The sequence below is a fragment of the Triticum aestivum genome, chromosome 7B (genome assembly GCF_018294505.1).
Source record: "Triticum aestivum cultivar Chinese Spring chromosome 7B, IWGSC CS RefSeq v2.1, whole genome shotgun sequence".
NCBI classification, from domain to species: Eukaryota; Viridiplantae; Streptophyta; class Magnoliopsida; order Poales; family Poaceae; genus Triticum; species Triticum aestivum.
The window spans coordinates 745,728,015-745,739,989 of record NC_057813.1 but is presented as its reverse complement, the minus strand read 5'-3'; the positions used below and the strand labels follow the sequence as shown (position 1 = coordinate 745,739,989).

The following is an 11,975-nucleotide window of genomic DNA, read 5'->3' as shown; positions in this document are numbered from 1 at the left end:
CAGCCGGCGCTCCGAACAGAGATTTGTAGTAGTCGGTGATATACTTTTTGAGCTCCTCTTGACCTTCGATCCGCCCCTCATCTTGTTGGAGACTATAAATACATTTCTTCCTATGTCGCCCATTAGCGACCAATTGGAAGTATCTTGTACTACTATCACCCATCAAAATGAAATCGGCTTTGGATCTCTGGTAGTATTTGATATCCTCTTCTCGTAGAAGACGGACAATCTTCTCATTAGATTGATTTTTTAATTCAATCTCTTGTTGAGATAAGATGCGCGTCTCTGCAATTTTGTCGAGGTCACTATAAATACATTTCTTCCTATGCCGCCCATTAGCGACCAATTGGAAGTATCTTGTATTACTATCACCCATCAAAATGAAATCAACTTTGGATCTCTGGTAGTATTTGATCTCCTCTTCTCGCAGAAGACGGGCAATCTTCTCATTAGATTGATTTTTTAATTCAATCTCTTGTTGAGATAAGATGCGCGTCTCTGCAATTTTGTCGAGGTCATCGATAATGGTAGAGAGCCGTTGTTTTTCTTTTTTATAAATCCCGTTGGTATGTTTTGCCCATCCAGAGAGGTGTTGCCTCACGGCCCTTATTTTAAAGTTCCATCTCTAAATAGGTGTACGACCAACAGCGGGCCTCTCCCAAATATTCTTGATCATGTCTACAAATCCCTCCCTATGCATCCATCCCAATTCAAATTTGAAAGGGCGTCGGGCAGCTAGTTTCGTAGAATTAGAATCCAGAATTATGGGTGCATGATCCGATAAAGCCTCAATACGCTCTAGGGCTCGCACGGTTACCAAAGGAAATTTTAGCTCCCATTCGGTATCCATGAGTACCCTATCAAGCTTCTCGTATGTCGGCACATGTCGGTTATTAGCCCAAGTGAACTGCCGTCCCGACATACTGGCCTCCCGAAGATCCAAACTGTCTATCACAGCATTGAATAGGAAAGGCCAATGAGTGTCAAAACGGTCATTATTTTTCTCTTCCTGATACCTAAGGATATTAAAGTCCCCTCCAATAAGCATTGGATGTGGGTTATCCTTAGCCAGATTTACCAATTCCCGAAGGAAAGCGGACTTATGCTCATCTTGGGCAGCCCCATAGACAGCGACAAGAGTCCATGTAAAATTATCAGCTATGTTTCTTAGGTGAAATTTTATATGAAATTCACCGATCAAAAAATCTAACAAGTCCATGGCTGTTGTCAGTATCCCAAGTAGGATTCCTCCAGACCTTCTACGAGCTGGTAGACTATGCCATGTGTAGTCGAAACCACCTGATAGGTGATCGAGGACATGCGGGCGAAAGTCACACTTACCAGCCTCAGAAATTGCCACAAAATCCAAAGCATGTTCCCGTACACAATCACCAATGTGTTTATGTTTAGCCAAGTCTGAGAGACCTCTGCTATTCCAAAACATGCCTCTCATATGGAAACTCGGATTGGTGTGGAACTCTTCGCCTTCTTGGGCAGTTTTTGTTTCTTTTTAGAGGCGTCTGATTTAGATTTCCGCGAAGACGCTGTGAAGTCACATAACTTGGACCCAAGTCTTGCGTCATCCAATACAACCTCAGTAACCTCACCAACCAAGTGGGTGATTAGCGTACCATCATATTTGGCATTCGCTTCATCATCGTCCTCGGTTTCTGGGTCAGGAATGGTGGTATTACACTTTGGAGAAACCTTTAAACGGTCAATCTCCATATGTTTAAGTACCCCCACCGACGGATTAATATCATTATCATTCTTTCCCATAGAGACCCCCACGTTATTTAAGCTGTTATAAATGCGAGTATCTGGAAAAGAAAGAAATGATTTAATGGAAGAGGTACCTGGCATGGAGTCCAAATTCCTCGAGGCCTGGCGGCGCATTGCCTTCGCCAGAGCATGCTCATCTGTTGGAGAAGAACCATCCGCCGAGACATGGTGGCAGTTACTACATCGAAGGGGGGAAGCCAATCCTCCAGACATAGTACCCACCGGTGTCGCCGGGTGGGCCATCGATGAAGGCTGTGGAATCACCCTTGTCCCAGAGGTCGGTGAAGAAGAACGTGCTGTCGGTCCCACCAGAGGTCGAGTCAGATGAAGGCAGGTTCATCTTACTTTGGGTAGGTGTGCGATGTGAAACTCCGTTTATCTGTTTCGTTTTGTCCAAGCTGGCTATGCAGCTACCTTTATCATGTTGTTTTCTTCATGTTACAGTGGCAGAAGTTGAAGCTGAATCTGGCGGGGTTGTCAATGAAAATGATGAATCTTTTTTTTTTTTGAAAAAGGGGCTTGCCCCGGCCTCTGCATCATAAAGATGCATACGATCATATTATTAATAAGCAAAAGGTCCAACAAAATTCCCGTAGTCTCAAACCTAGATTCTTCAAGGTATGCTCGGATATGCTCGGACTAGTTCTTCAAGGTGAAAACCTAGATTCTGGCCATGGTGGTTGGATCCGACGAGGCGACACTTGGGTGTCGTTCCCTTTCGTTGTTGAAGAATATCGTGGCTCATGTGATGTGATTAGATTATTGGTGCGGATATGGTCATTTCTGTAGTTTGTGACCGTGGATATGATCGTTCCTAGTTTTTTTTACTCGCCTACACATAGCTTTGGTCGTTTCTGACTTTGTTATTTGCTGACATATTTTGTGTGTCTTGACGTTGGTTGTGTGCATCCTAGCTATATGGAGGCCTGGTGTGTGCTCACTGAGTTTGTATCCTCTTGATGCTTCATTTTAATCCAATAAAATCCACACCTTATCAAAAAATGTCATTCCTTTGCTTGAGATCTTCTCCTATTTTCACACTGTTTTGGACACTCACTGCATGCTCGGAATTATATATCCTCGTGCACAATCCAAGAATGGACAGTTTATACAAGCGTGCTGCAGCTTAATATTATTATTTATATATATCTGAAGTTCTGAACAGGCTAGCTAGGATGTCACAGTCAGCTGTCCAGTCTGAAGAAACAGTGTAGCACTGAAGCTTTCTCTCAGGTTATTCCTTGCTAGAACTGAACTGCATCAATAAATTTCAGCCTTCTAAGTAAGTTGACAGTAGGAAGTTCCAACGCCGTCGTCACTGTCATCATGTCTTGTATGAGTTCCTACCTATTTCTGGCCATGCTGTACCGTGGATCGATCCTGCATGATGATCGTGGGAGTGTAATTAAAGAGAGCAGAGATCCAACACATTTCGTATCGATAATCAAAGGTGCGTTTATGTACATGTACAGGATGAAACTTGTTTAAGAAATCACTGGATATACCATGGCATTTCTTTTTTATAACTTTGCTCTCCATATTTCATTCATTCAGCAGTAGCATGTCCGAGTGCAAAGAGCAACTCAGAAAGCCAGGGATTACATCAGAGTATGTTCAAACATCCTCTATAGCTAAAGCTTCCTTAGTGCAACAATGAGCAGCAGGATTAACTAAACGACTAGCCTACCAAGTTGGTACCTTGTGTTAGCACGCTACAGAGTTTGGAGGATGTGCCTAGCGATCATGTACTCTAACTAACAAGTAGGAGGAAGATGCATGGAGCGGGTGTGGAGCTGGCCGCCAGCGACAGCCGACAGCGAGCGCACGGCATAGCACAAGTTGAGGAAAAAGATGGCGGCGTGGACAGGGGAGTAGGTGGTCGCCTGTATTCTGTAGAAGACCACAGGGCAATGTGGTAAGTATGACCAGCGCAGATAGAAGGGGAAAAGTTTGTGAGGCGACGGACAAAAAAAGAGGACATGGTTGGCGCCCAAATGAATCAGCACCGAAAACCTGTAATGTGACTCTGTTTAAACGCGTGGATCACCACTGGAAGTAACTAGACGTACCTTTCAAATGGTGGATTACGCAGAACCACTCAACCCTCCATCAGGACATCACCGTTGCTTGGATAGAACAGCCAAGCTTCGAGTCCAACTAATGAATGGAAGGTCAGGAAATGACCAAGGTATGAGAAAACTCGAATGAAAATTATCTTCTTTAAAAAAATCAAATGAAAATGATCAAGTCGTTACTTTTGACTTTTTGAGTCGCCGGTGAACTGGCGAACCTGCTAATTAAGCTGGAACTGAAACTCCCAAGGCAAGATGTAGTTGGTGGTTGTTGGACTTGTGGTACAATGGAATTGAACCGTAAGAAACAAATAGTAAACCTGTTCCATTATCGCATAAAACGTACTTGTTTTAGCATTCAGATATTCAGAACAGTCTAAGGAAGTAACAAGAATGAAGAAAAGGTGTGTTACCTACACCATATACAACAACAAGCACAGTTGTAATCTAAAACTGCTTAGATAGATAAACATACCAGAAGAGAAACTGCCCTTCCACGCAAGCTGTTAATCTTGATCATGAAACACAAACATTCCAATCAACAATAAGGCTAGGGAAGGTGTTCACAACTTGTCAATCATGCCACGGAAACAATACACAAGGCATCTATGTGTGATCTATGTCCTGCAGTGTTCCGATAACGTCAGGGTTAGGGTAATCGTCATACTGCATGTTAGGAGAAAACAAAACGTTTACATTATACTCCCCTCGGTCCATTATAATTTTCAGGGTTTTAGTTCAAACCCCGACAATTATTTGGATCAGAGGGAGTATTACTATACAAAAATTCCTGTATGTATCTCATAAGATTTTATTCTCTGAGCATTTAAACTTTGAAATCTGTATACCAACTCGAACATAGAGGCAATGCTTACTGCATGATATAATTGATGCTTACAACAACAGGAAAGCATCATCACCTCATGGTGAATGTCTAACTCCTGTCGACTGCAATGGCATTCTCTTCTGTTTTTTTTTATCTCTTCAGCCTTTCATAGTAGACTGCAAGCCAAAAAGAGGCGCCTAAAAGTGGCAGATGGCTATCAAAAGTTAGCTGCTATTTGTGGTGAAATAAAGGAAAGCTGATGGATTCATATCGCTGTCTACCAATGGAGCACATCCTCTACCCATGGTTCAGAAAGTATGTACTTGCAGTCCTAAAAGAAAAGAAAAATCGGTAACAAACCACAATTTTAGCGTGGAATGCAAATATCAATTCAAGAAAGTAAGTGAAATGTACCTTCGGGTGTGACACTCACAAGTTACAAGTTATTGTTTTACAAGAGCCTTCTGACAAAGGATTCAAGTAATTCAGGATTTATCATCATAATTAGGTACGTCGATCAATTTCGCATGCTGCAAAAGTATGAAAAATTACTGTCTGAGGACGTATGCACCGTTGCTTGATGCCGACTGTCACTGCTTACCACTTAACAAGCAGCCTGCTCAAGGAACAGGATGCCGTTGCAAGGTTCACATTGTTGTTCTTCTAAAAGAAGCTTTATGTCGAATAACGCCGACTGCTTATGAGAAGCAGAGTAAGTGACAAAAGGGTTATGAGATGAACATAAAATAGAACTACATAAGCAGCAGTTGAGCTACCTGAATATCCTCTTGCTTACAAGTGAAATAAAACTGTTGAACTAAAATAGGTGGTTGGACCCGGTGTTGCATGGTCCTAGCAGTATTCAGTCACTGCAGCCTGTAGAATTTCACTCGATAAGATTATATTCAAGACTAAACAGAAAAAAGAAAATAGGCATTCACCTCCACAGTAGTTGATCGGGTGTCGCCTTGCTCTTCAAAATTTAACATATAAAAATTGTCAGTTAGGTTTAGAACCGTAATCAATGACCATGGTCATCTTCATCCTAACCTCTGGATACTCTGCATACAAGAGCAACCACAACGCATATTTCATTTGCAAATTATTTACATGAAAATAAAAAATGATGTGAATCTTTGGCGGCAGCAAGTGTTACCTTGAATTTGTACTCGTAAATCTGGGTCTTATGTTCCTCCTAATTTCCTAGCCTGATCATTAATTTTACTTCTGCGATGTATTGTAAAAACCTAACTTGTTGCACATGCATGCATAGGACATAACTCATCCAGCTGCGGATATATGGCCATCTCTGGAAGAGTAGCCACCTAGGCTGAAAGGATTCACAATATATGTACACATTGCGCAGAGCTCGAAATTTGAAAGCCTGACATAGTACATAGCTGTGCTAGCAAGCCTGTCAGAATTCACAATTTAGTACTATATATGTAGTAATAAACAGAGAAGAATGGAAATGATAAGAACAGCCAGCGTGTTACCTTGGGCTAGGCGCTTACAGACAAATTTCTTTGATTTAGTTTCTTGGCTTGATTGTGTAGCTTGCGACTGCAATCATTTATTGATAGCTCCCGCAGAGAAGTGGGGATTCCCTTCTTGGGCAGCGATCTGATTCGTCGACAAGTGATGGCTTGTAGTTTCCTGAGAGAAGGAAGGCCGTGTAACCCTTGAGGGAAGGACCGCAGACGATGGCACCTCCAAAAACTTAGTTCTTGGAGTGAGGTGAGGAGCTGAAGCGCTTTCTCTTCATCTTTGGTGAGGTTCTCCACCTCTCGATCACACGTGATCACTAACTCCTTGAGGGTAGCAGCGAGTAGGCGACAAACTGGAGCAACAAGCACAGCCGAGATGCTATCCACATTAAGTCTTACCAACTGGAGTAAAGCGCCAGCTGTAGGTGGTAATAACTTTTTACTCCTTGTTATTTCCACCGCCAATTCCGAGAGAAGATCCGCGGCTACAAAGCGAGGGTAATATTCAATTATGTTGTGGACCGCCAAATCCTTGAGGTTGGAAGCCATGAGAAGATTGAACCCACCCACTTTGAAATTCTTACAATCTTGTATTCTTAAATTGGTGAGAGACGTGAGGTATGAGAGCGAAGCCAACGATTGCTTGCTTGAGTCTCCTTCAATTACAAGTTTCTTGAAGGAGGTTAAACTTTGTAGGATTATCCATGGGACTGTTGATCCAGCTTTAAATGTGATGCTCTCTACTTTGTCGGCCATATTATGCCAGGCTAATGCCCTGTTATACCTTGTCAAATACAAATTATGGTTCACGTACACCATTCTCCCAGTACGCCTAGTATCCACAGTAACGTCAGTTAGTGTGGAAGTGTGAGGCATGAGGGGCATAGGCAACTTTGGGCAACCAGTAATTTCAAGTTTCCACAGATGGTTATAAGAGCCCATAGAGCAATCCTGCAGGAATGGCAATGCATAGAGATTGGGGAATTCTTTGCAAACAATTTTTTCAAGCATTGAAAATGAATGGGCATTAGGCGCCTCATCCCACTGGGTAAATTCCGACAAAGAATCAAGAACAATCTCCTTCAACTGCGTAAAACTTTTAGCCGTGACCCCAACAACCCCTGGTTTGATCTGAGATGCAATAACTGCCCAAAAGGTGGAAGAATGGCCCAAGACACACCCTCTAGGTGGAGAGACACAAGCATCTTTATGCTCATGTGACCACACAACCAATGTGGACCGACTGAACCACCATGGTTTTCAATGCCAAGTGATTGAAGATTAGGGTGTGGCTCAAGACCATCAAGAACATCAGATAATTCTGGTGTACCATCAAGGGCATCAGATGATACCGTTGGATCATCAAGGGCATCAGATGATTCCGATGCACCATGAGATGATTCCGATGCACCATCAGATGGTTCCGATGCATCCAATCCTCCCCAAACCAACCTCAACATTTCCAAATCACCTTTTGACACAGGCTTGGCTTTCATGGCCTCTTCCTTGGTTGCCACATTTCCAATATTATATATACTGAGTTCTCCTCCAAGCTCTGTTAAATCCCCCAATTCACTCAATTCAAATCCAACACTCTCTTTCTTGACATGGAATTCTTTAAGCTCCTTTAAATACTTCATCTTTCCTACCTCAGGAACATTGGAATGGACTTCTCTTTCGGCAATAAAATGGCATAAATTGGTAAGGCGGTTAATGTCATTGGGCAATTTAACACTTTGATCATACCAATCACTTAGGTCCAATAATTGCAAGTGATAAAATCTTGACAGTGTGCTAGGAAAAGTCACTTCTGAACCAAATTCCATTGGACTAATTTTTAGATATCGTAGGTGGATAAGTTTTGGAAAGTAATGTGGTAAAGATTCTGGGGACATGACTTCGATAAAAAGAACACGAAGGGCCTCTATTTCCTTGAAAGTGTCTTCTATAATCTCATCAATTTGTTCCTCATATTTTCTAAAAATCATTAGAGCACGCAAATTTGGGATGTCTACCTTGCTCTTTAATTTAGTCATTTCTGTCCTAAAAGTCTCAACGTATTTGTCTTTCATGGTGATGGACAAATGACGAATGGATTTTGGGACATCATCAGCCCTAAAACTTCCATTGCTATATATATTTAGGCATTCTTGTGACGAGACACTCCGAGCTAGTTCGTGCAATAAATCATGCAGCACATAGTACTGTTGATTTGACCAACGATCATTCTCCTTCACGAGAAAACCATTTTTCAAAAGTTCTTCCATGTAATTCTCATCTTTTTCAATGATCCCTAATGCACTCCAAAAACATGTAATCTCTAGATTGCTAAACCTATGGTCTTCCGGGAATAGGGAAAAACACGAAAAACATTTTTTCAGTTGGAAAGGAAGGTAATCATAGCTAATCTTTAGAGATGGCATAATATCATCATTATTTTTTTGTTTTTGCCATCTATTATCTTTGAGAACTGCCATCCAATGTTTCTTAGATAGGTCATTCTTCAATAGCCGACCAACTGTTTTGGCTGCTAGAGGTGAACCCTTCAATTTCTTGGCAATATCCTTTGCAAGTTCTTTCAAATTGTGGGGTATTTGTCCTTCAAATATTAATGCTTCGAAGAATGTTAAAAAATCATCCAGCTCAAGGCCTTTCAGCAGAATCGGGTCGGTTGTTTTCACATCATCAACTTTAGATGGGAACCGAGTTGTGACGAGAACCATGTTACCTGTGGTTTCGCCCTTTCCCATAGGAGCTAGCAGGGTTTCCCAATCCTGAGTAGTGCATTCCCATATATCATCAAAGACAATCAAAAACCTTTTAGACTTGAGCCCCTTTTCAATGGAATTCTGGAGCTGGTTTAAACTTGATGTTTGATATGCATCATTGTTTTCTTCAATTTGGCTAAGAATCTGCTGACTGAGCTTAAGCACATCAAAATCAGTTGAGACACATATCCAAGCCCTGGCAGGGTAGTGTTCACGTGTCCTTTTATCTTTGTACAGGTGTTGGGTGAAGGTTGTTTTTCCAATACCCCCTGGACCAATTATAGGCATAACTGAAAGAGTTTTATTGCTATCTGTGCAATTGGTGATGAGATCTTTTATGGTTTGCTCAAACAGGTCTTCCCTCCCATACAATTTATGGACTCGGCTCCCCTGACGTACTGCAGGGTGCAGTTGGGTCACTGACAGGTGGGCCAACTTGCTTTCGGGCCCACCTGTCAGTGGCCCAACTGCACCCTGCAGTACGTCAGAGGAGCCTCGTCCACAATTTATCTTGTGCAGTGATTGATCCTGTGAGAGGTCGTTTTAGGTTGACAGTTGTAGTACTGTTACTATGGTCTGGGATTATTTTTAGCAACTCCAAGAATTGGTCACACAGGGAGTGCATTTCCTCTATGGCTTGTTTGATTTTCTTGGACATGGCCACTCTGTCGAATGACAACTTAGTAACTGAACCATCATTACCACTAGCTGGGTTGGAGGTATTGTGAGGATGATTTATAGCAGCAGCACCATGATCATCATCTTGCAGCAGCCAACAAGAAAAGCATGGAAGGATGAAGTTACCGATGGCATGGTGAATGGCATGACGGATGTGGCGAGCATGACCCCAGAGGGTATTGCCCAGATCCGGCACAGCGTACTGAGTGCCGTCGAGCTGGTCCTGGATGATGAAGTACTGGAGCTCGTCCAGCGCGTCCTCCGCCTTGCCGACCTTGGTGTGGAGCTTGTGCAGCAGCTCCTCCAAACTGGGGTTGTTGATCACGCCTCTACGCTGGGCCTCCCGCAGCACCACTTGTGTGCGCATCAGATCATCTTTGGTCTTCTCGGAGTTGAGGCCGAGCTCTGCACTGGTGACATACGCCTGCACAAGGTCGTTAGACAGCAGATTCACTACCGTGCCGACGAGCCCACGTGCCGCGCCAATCGCCGCCTCCATCGTCCTTGGCGCCGGCAGGATCAACTTTTGGGGGGCTTTTGTGAGGTGAGTCTTTTGGACAGGGGTGTGGCGTTTTTTGTGTGTCAGAGCTATATGTTTGTGGGTAGTTGATAGATGGATGGATGATCAATTTATAGCGTGGGACGATTCCTGTTCATCTGCGTCCTGAGTCTTCTATTATGTTCTGCTTATCAAAACAAACATTATACGCATCTTTAAATGGTGTACCTGTTGCCAGTCAAGTTCACATCACAAGGAACTGTCCTTGAGTCACAGATTACAACTGGTTCTTACGTGTACTCCTCATGGCTAGTGTAACTGAATTTGTTCTCTAAAAGTAATTAGAGCCCAACCGAGAGAGAAAAATGTTTCTCGGAATTTGCCTCTAGCATACCAAAAGTTTGTTTCCAGTAGCCCAAGAATTGTTATTGGTTTATATTTACTTCTATATTAAATGGATTTGATTTCCATACAACAAATGACTACTATTCAATCGACCCCCTTCATTCAAAAAACAAATACTGCTGCTGCTGATACACAAATGAACTACTCCATTCGTTCACTTTTATAAGTCATTTAAGACAACTCAAATTGGGCTGTTTTGTACATTGTCTGAAATGTCTTCAAGGTCTTATAAAAATGAACAGAGGAAGTAGAATAAAAATCTAACACAAGGTCCACAGCGAGGAGACTTTGGTTGGGCGGGAAGTGGAGGCATGGGTTGGTGTGCCATGGTTAGGAACTGGAACAAGCTTAGGCGAGTTTTTCTTTTTTCTTTTTCGAGAAAATTTTCGATCTATTCATCTTCAATCATGGCAGTACAATGAACACCAGATATAATAAAAATTACATCCAGATTTATAGACAATCTAACGACGACTACAAGCACTGAAGCGAGACGAAGGCGTGCCGCCGTCATTGCCCTTTTGCGATCAATGAAGCCTATCAATTTAACTTGACGTGGTGCGAGACGGATGAGTCAACAATTGGTGAATCGGCAATGTGGAAAGATCAGAAGGAGCACCGAAGACAAGCGTCAAGATTAGGAAGAGATTGTGAGCCATAATCTTAAATTTGTAGTACAGTTCTAATGGTGTATTAGTGTGTGCACATGTACGAGTGATGCTTGCGCGTGTAATCTGTGTACGTCTTGGCTGGTCGTGTCTTGTTAGGACACCGGAGATCAAGGTGGCCGGTGATTAGATTAAGTGTCCTGGTTCGAGTCAACCTGTGATTCGTAGTGTCCAGCTTGGGCAGTACTAGTTGAAGGTTTAAACGTGTCCTAGTCCTAGTAGTATTGGTTGTCTTGTATGAATAGGTTTAGGATTTTTTGGTTCGGCGGCTGCTGGGAGATATAAGTACATGTAGCTGTGTGAGTTTTTGTAACCGTGAGTTGAGAAAACAGAAAAAGAAATAAAGTGAAGAGAGAGGCATGACACGTGCCTTTGGCAAAAAAATTGTGTGCATATCTGTCGTGATTTGATGTGATCGATCCTGAGGGCGGAATTCTAACAACTGGTATTAGGGCAAGGTCGATTTGATGCCGCGCTTGAGCCGGGGTGGCGACATGCCAGCGCCTCGGGGCTGGCAATTAGTTGTTTGGTGGTGCAGTGATGAGGAAGAGCGGACCATGAAGTTGCTGGGTGGTGCAGCGACGAGGAGGATCAAGCGATCGTCGTTCAGTGGAGCGACAAGGAGTTAGGCTACATGATGTCGTCGGCAAGGTGGTGGAGGATGATCATTGACGGAGGCGGTGTTGCCGAGATGTGGTGCAGGAGCTCATGAAGATCGTGTTCCGGGGAAGTAGAGGAGTCAAGTGCATGCTAGTTTGCATGTTTGGTCATCGTCGTCTGTGAGTCATCG

General features: G+C 43.0%; 1 pseudogene; it reads right to left on the bottom strand.

Moving 5' to 3' along the window:
• Nucleotides 1-3,254: 3,254 nt before the first annotated feature.
• LOC123155716 (putative disease resistance protein RGA3) lies at nucleotides 3,255-10,148 on the bottom strand (annotated as a pseudogene).
• Between the last annotated feature and the right edge of the window lie 1,827 nt (nucleotides 10,149-11,975).